This window comes from Oncorhynchus mykiss, chromosome 22 (assembly GCF_013265735.2).
Source record: "Oncorhynchus mykiss isolate Arlee chromosome 22, USDA_OmykA_1.1, whole genome shotgun sequence".
Lineage (NCBI taxonomy): Eukaryota > Metazoa > Chordata > Actinopteri > Salmoniformes > Salmonidae > Oncorhynchus > Oncorhynchus mykiss.
Window position 1 is genome coordinate 11,062,501 of NC_048586.1, and position 6,655 is coordinate 11,069,155.

Here is a 6,655-nt window from a genome sequence, read left to right on the forward strand (position 1 = left end):
AGCTCCAAGAAGACTTACCTGAGGCATCTTTATGTAGGTTGAATTCTGAATCTGTATCCTGTTTCTCCATATTTCCATCAGCACTCATAATTCACAAGGTCTCCCAATTCGGCATTGTGGAGAAGGCAGATGGATTGTTATGTTCTCCATATAATGTATTCTCATGGAATTTTTTACTTAAATTATTCTGATTGTAGATATCTGACAGGCTTGCCAGACTAATTTCACAACAATAGTAATATATACTATTCACTGGCTACACAACTTCATTATGAAAAGGCAATATAGCACCATACAGTTTTTTTTTTGCACAGATCTGTGCTCCTTTGCACCATGAAAATGTTGCCCTAGAATGTTTGAACATTTTACAATTTAAACTTGTGGTAAATGACAACCCTCTTCTTGATTGGAATGTTGAATCAACATCTCTATAAAAAAAAGCAGAGGATAATTAACGTGATTATATACTGCCTCTACACAGAACACACAGTACAGTGTTGTAAGAACTCCCTTTCCTGTAACTACTTGGGGTGGATTTAATACAATCTGATGCCCTGTGGTACCCTCCATCTAAGTTATGTTGATGTGCCCATCTCTGTGTCAACGCCAGCTTGCTGTGCATTACAGTAACAGTGGCAAGCAGAGCCTTGATACTGGGCATCTCAGGTATGTCCTACCTTTAGACCATGACTGGCGTTTTGGACCGCGTTCTTGGCCAGCAAGACACCCCATCTGCTGCCTGGCATGTGTTCCAGAACGTTGGGCTCCACTGGAAGGCAGATCAGACGCATTACCGTAGCAATGAAAGCCAAGACAGAGATATGCGTCTGTCTGTCTGTCTGTCTGTCTGTCTGTCTGTCTGTCTGTCTGTCTGTCTGTCTGCCTGTCTGCCTGCCTGCCTGCCTGCCTGCCTGCCTGCCTGCCTGCCTGCCTGCCTGCCTGCCTGCGCATACCTTTTGGGGGAGATTTACTAAGTATTTGCACCTGTTCAGACTTTTCCTATTGTGGCTCTTTTTCTTTCCAAAGCTTTGGTTGTCATACAGTCTAGACAACTCATTGGACAGTGATATGGACCATAGCTCTGCAGTCTTGAATTTCTGAATTGAACTGAACTGTCTGTGTTGTCTGTTTGTCAGTAGTCTGACTGTGTGCCTGCATGCCTGTATCTCTCATTCTTTGTCTTTCTGAAATGACAGGTAAGACTTTTTTGTTGTTGTTGCTTTGGTCACACTTTATTTGGATAGTCCACTATATTCTACAGATGGTGATACTATTAACAAACTATCTGTTGATATGCAACTGCTTACTAAGTTCATGGTTTGAGGGTTAAGTTTAGAATATGGGTTAGGGTAAGGGTTATGGTTAGGGATTGGGTTAGTGGATAGTAAGTTGAAATGTTGTTGACTTCTACTGACCATCTACAAACCAACTACTTGGGACTGTCCAAGTGGTACCGTAGTGTCTCATACCTGGTCATTGCCTTTTTGTTCTGTGTTATTCTTCATTCAGACCTGACACATCTTGGACATGCCAAGCTGCCACTCTCAGTCTAGTTACTATTTCACCAAAATATGTTTCTCCTCACCCAATTATCTGTCTACAGTGCTCCGTAGAAAATATGCAGAGACCTGTACAACAATGGTCATATTGTTGGTGTCCTATTTTCACCTACTTATCTAAGGTACTGTGACTTCCCAAGTTCCCATACACCACAATTGGGACTTTGCTACAGCTCGTTTGGGATTTTCTCAGCAAAACCAGACAAATATAATTATGGGACTTCTCTTCACCAGTCACAATAGTGTTCCTTCAGCACAGCGCTCGTTTACCATGGATCGAATGAAAACTTTTGACCAAACTGCAAATCACAAATTACACCCCGACTGTTGGTGTAAGGGTATTTAGTGAACTGCAGACATAAAACTTTGCCTCTGGATGTGTGTTTTCCAGTTTTTGATTAGAGGGTTTGTTTGAATTTCGATTTGGTCAATCCTCTGGTTGTGTCTATAACACTACAGAGACTCCCAAATGGACCCGGAGGCTCCCAACCAAAACAAAAAAGCACTCTTACAGAAAAACCACATGATTTCACATTTAGAAATTTCCTCATGTTTTGCCCATGTAAAAATTAATTTCACATGTGAAATACTTCACGTTATAATATTTCACATGAAGTTTCACATGTGGATTTTCACATAAGATCATGTGACCTTTCACATTTAAATCATGTGAATTAGGACACGTGGTTACATTTCACATAAGATTTCACAGGTGTTGCTTTAGCTGTATGTTTAGGGTCATTGTGGAGTGTACGGCTTAAAGTGGTCCTATGGACAGATACTCCAATCTCTGTAGAGCTTTGCAGCTCCTTCAGGATTATGTTTGATCTCTTTGTTGCCTCTCTGATTAAAGCCCTCCTTGCCTGGTCTGTGAGTTTTGGTGGGCGGCCCTCTCTTAGCAGGTTTGTTGTTGGGCCATATTCTTTCAATTTTTAAATAATGGATTTAATGGTGCTCCGTGGACAAAGACTATACAGGTTATTTTTCATATTTAGTTTTTAATATGGGTTTATACTTGCCAGCCAATAAGACACTGATATTAGCAACACAGTTGTTGAAAACAAGAAGAGGCAGTAATTTATGCAGAGTTTCAAAACAGCATCTTGAAACGTCTTGGCACCAGCATCAGCCGAACAGACAGGGTGTCTCAGTGCTACTGTCAAAGTTGTTTGTTATTTTTGCAGCCCAAGCAGTATATCAAGCCCATCATCCCCACTCTCAAGGTTTCAACCAAGCAAACACTCTACATATCTTTTTCTAATCAGTTGAGGGGAGTTTGGCGATACAATTCTAGTCAGAGGAACTGAAAGAGACAGATGAAGGGGGAAGGGATAAAAGGATAGACAGAAAAAGAAAGAACGAAATGAGTGTGAGAAAGAGGAAAAGGGAGACCGAGACAAAAATAATAGCTATGAAGAGAGCTTGATGGTTTAGCTATGATAGAGATAATATGTTACAGGAGCCAACCTGTGTGCTTAGTTAGACACAGAAATTCAGGTAGCCCAGTGGTTGGAGCGTTGGGCCAGTAACCGAAAGGTTGCTGAATTGAATCCCCAATCTGACAAGGTAAAAATCTGCCGTTCTGCCCCTGAACAAGACAGTAAACACGTTGTTCCCCGGTAGGTGGTAATTGTAAATAAAAATTTGTTCTTAACTGACTTGCCAAGTTAAATAAAAAATAGACTTGAATTGGTTGAATTGAAAAGACCCATATTAACTCTGCATACATTCAGGATTCTTATAGCTTCCACACCTTAGCATTTAAAAAAAAGGGTAGTTCCTGAAAGTGTGTGTGTGTGTGTGTGTGTGTGTGTGTGTGTGTGTGTGTGTGTGTGTGTGTGTGTGTGTGTGTGTGTGTGTGTGTGTGTGTGTGTGTGCGTGTGTGGGTGGGTGTGCATGTATGTGCACATGCATGTGCCTATCAGTGTCAATGGTGCCTCACCCTATAAAAAAAGTGACCGGTAACCATGGTTTGCATTACGTGCCGCTGAATAACTCTCCTCAATTCTAGCTGAGAGATGAGCAAACTCAAGCTAACAACGTCGTCAATAGGATTTACTAGTGGTTTCAAGCTCTCCTACTTTGACATGTAAGACCCACACTTAGAGACCCCCCAGAGAGAGAGCAGAAATACATAAAAAACAGTGATGATAAAAACAGTGAGGTGCAACCTCAAACTGCTCCCCAGAAGTCCTCAATCTGAAACCTCTGAGTGAAAGCTTGAAGTTTAGGCTTCATTTACTGGAATTGGACCCTGGCAAATTGAGAAAATGGAGAAGCCATCACGCTTTTTGGCTGTCCAGAAAATGCCTTTTTGTTTGTGCATGCTTTCTACCCAGTGGGGGGAACTTGTAAGCTTTGGGAAGCAAGCTGCATTCAGGCCCTATTTAGAAGGGGCACAGCCTGCTCCACAGTGGCCCCAGGAAGGGGGGGTAAGGGGGAATTTTTGCACTCATTCACGGTAGTCATGGTCACAAATGTTTGCTGGACCACTTTATTGGAGTGCCAATGAATTTTGGCACGTTTTCACATTAACATTAGCAGTATCTATGGGGACAGGTTTTGTTACCACGGGGACATTGATGATTATTTAAAATGTTTCAAACTGTCAGCGTGACACGTTTCAAGCCCATCCAATGCTGCACAAAAACATCTAGTTCTTTATGTCTATGGCAGTAGTGTTGTCATTGCGGTGGTGAAAGTGGATTTCCAGGCTTTTGTTTAAAGCTTGAATTTGATGGCAAGCACTGGCAAGCACTGTCCAGTTGGCACCCCACGTTGCCAACCGTAATGTTTACAGCACACATCAGATGATCAGGTTGCCTGTTACTCTATGGCTGCCATAGCTGGGCATATTTCTATGCCAGCTTCCCTTTTCCCTATAGCCTTTGCCCATGGTCGCCCATGGCTGGTCAATGCATTGTGCCATGGTTGCCCATTGTTGTTAAAAAGCATTGTGTTGCCTTGATCCATAATTGATTTTGCCCTGAGTGTGACTTCCCCAACCCCCCTTTTGGAAAAACTACATGAATTTCACATATGATCACGTGATCTTATGTGAAGATAATGTGATAACATATGGCGACATGTAAAGGCTCCCATGAATGCAACACAAGTCAAACTTTGGGGGGGGATTCTAAATAACGCTAATGTAACCATTCTCCTATTCGTTTAAAATGCAGTGGTAAATCTGAAAATAAAAGTTTCCAAATGAAACGATCATGCCCACCGTTCTGTCATTGTTTAAACCATTTATTCATATACGTGCCTGCACAAACCCTCTTCCTGTCCACTGCGCTGTCCACTCAGTAATGATGAATTTGCCCTCAGCCAATATTTGTTTACTTTCCTGGATCAGCTGATGATGGTCACCAATATCACTAGACAACTAGCCAACAGCTAGACACGAATGCACATCCAATCCATCCAACATTAATGCCATAGGCCTATAGTTGACTCTTTCGGTAAGTAGCATTAGATTTTGCAATGGCATAGGCCTACATTCTTTTGGATTTGTGTGCCCATGAGAACTGTTTTCATGGCGAAACATAAAGAAATGTTATGTAGGCATAGTTACACTTACAGTGCATTTCCTGAGAACTCGAAGATCCAGGAATCATGCAGAGTTTAATTCAATTGTTAAATGCTTAATAATTACAAATAATCCTGTCATAAATGTAATTAATGTAAGGAAAGAAAGGTAGTGTTTTATGTTACACGATCTGTGAAGACTCCAAGAATTCAACTCATGAATTATGGACAATTCATGAACTAACCTGTAACCCCGTACATTGACTCTTTACCAGTACCCCCTCTATATAGCCTCATTATTGTATTTTTTACTTTTGTTAATTTAGTAAATGTTATCTTAACTCTATTTTCTTAAAATTAAATTGTTGGTTAAGTGCTTTGTAGTAAGCATTTCACGGTAAGGTGTTGTTTTCGGCACGTGACAAATAAAATGTGATTTGATTAAAAACATGTTTTGATTCAACTTATGTATTATATTGAATGCTGTTCTGCATGTGTTCACATGTGCAAAATTACCTCGGCTGAGAGCGTAGCCTACCGGCAGTGTTGTAGGGAAAAACTATACTTTTTTCACTGCGACAGGCAATCAAAGTTTACCCACCTATTTATTTTTTTATCACTGGCTACCGGTAGGCCTATTTGAACTTTATGGCAGTAGGCCTACACAATGTAGCCTAGTCTAGTAAATGCATTTGTGTGTTAGGGTGACCATCCCATTGTACCCGGTATGGTTTCAGCCCTACATAAAAAGTCAATTTGTCAGCAAAATGCATCAAAGAATGTAGGCCTAATCAACGGCAATCGCTGAATGTCATTAGGCACACTTTTACATCTTTATTACTAGGTTTTGTGCACCCAACAGAGACTCCCCTGAATATCATGGTGTAATTCACATTCTGCACTTAGTGCTGACTTTTCAATATGACCCCACCTGGGATTTGAACTGATCTTTCTGCTGCTCCACAACATCTGTAGCTTTCTCAGAAGTCCCCTACAGATTAAATACCTATAATACATCTCTGCACTTAGGAAAAGAGTGCCATCTGCACTTCTATTTTAGTAAGCAGTTTTTCTATTTTCTCATCATTGATTTAATTTACATATTTCAGCAATTTGAGGGTTTTCTGTATAATTGTCTAATGATGGTGGGGCATATTATTCTGTTTAAATGTTACTCCTGAATCACAATGATGAATATAATAGTTTTTTTTTTGTATATTTATAAAAAACCTGAGGTTTAATTTGAAGTCCAAAGTGTTGGAATACAAGTGAAATCAGTTATAAACTCAGATATGGTGGCATAGCAGAAAGACTGCTTCGATCACGTGGATTGGGATATGTTCCGCATTGCGTCCAACAACAACATTGACGAATATGCTGATTCGTTGAGCGAGTTCATTAGAAAGTGCATCGGCGATGTCGTACCCACAGCAACTATTAAAACATTCCCAAACCAGAAACTGTGGAATGATGGAAGCATTCACGCAAAACTGAAAGCGCGGACCACTGCTTTTAACCAGGGCAAGGTGACCGGAAACATGACCGAATACAAACAGTGTAGCTAT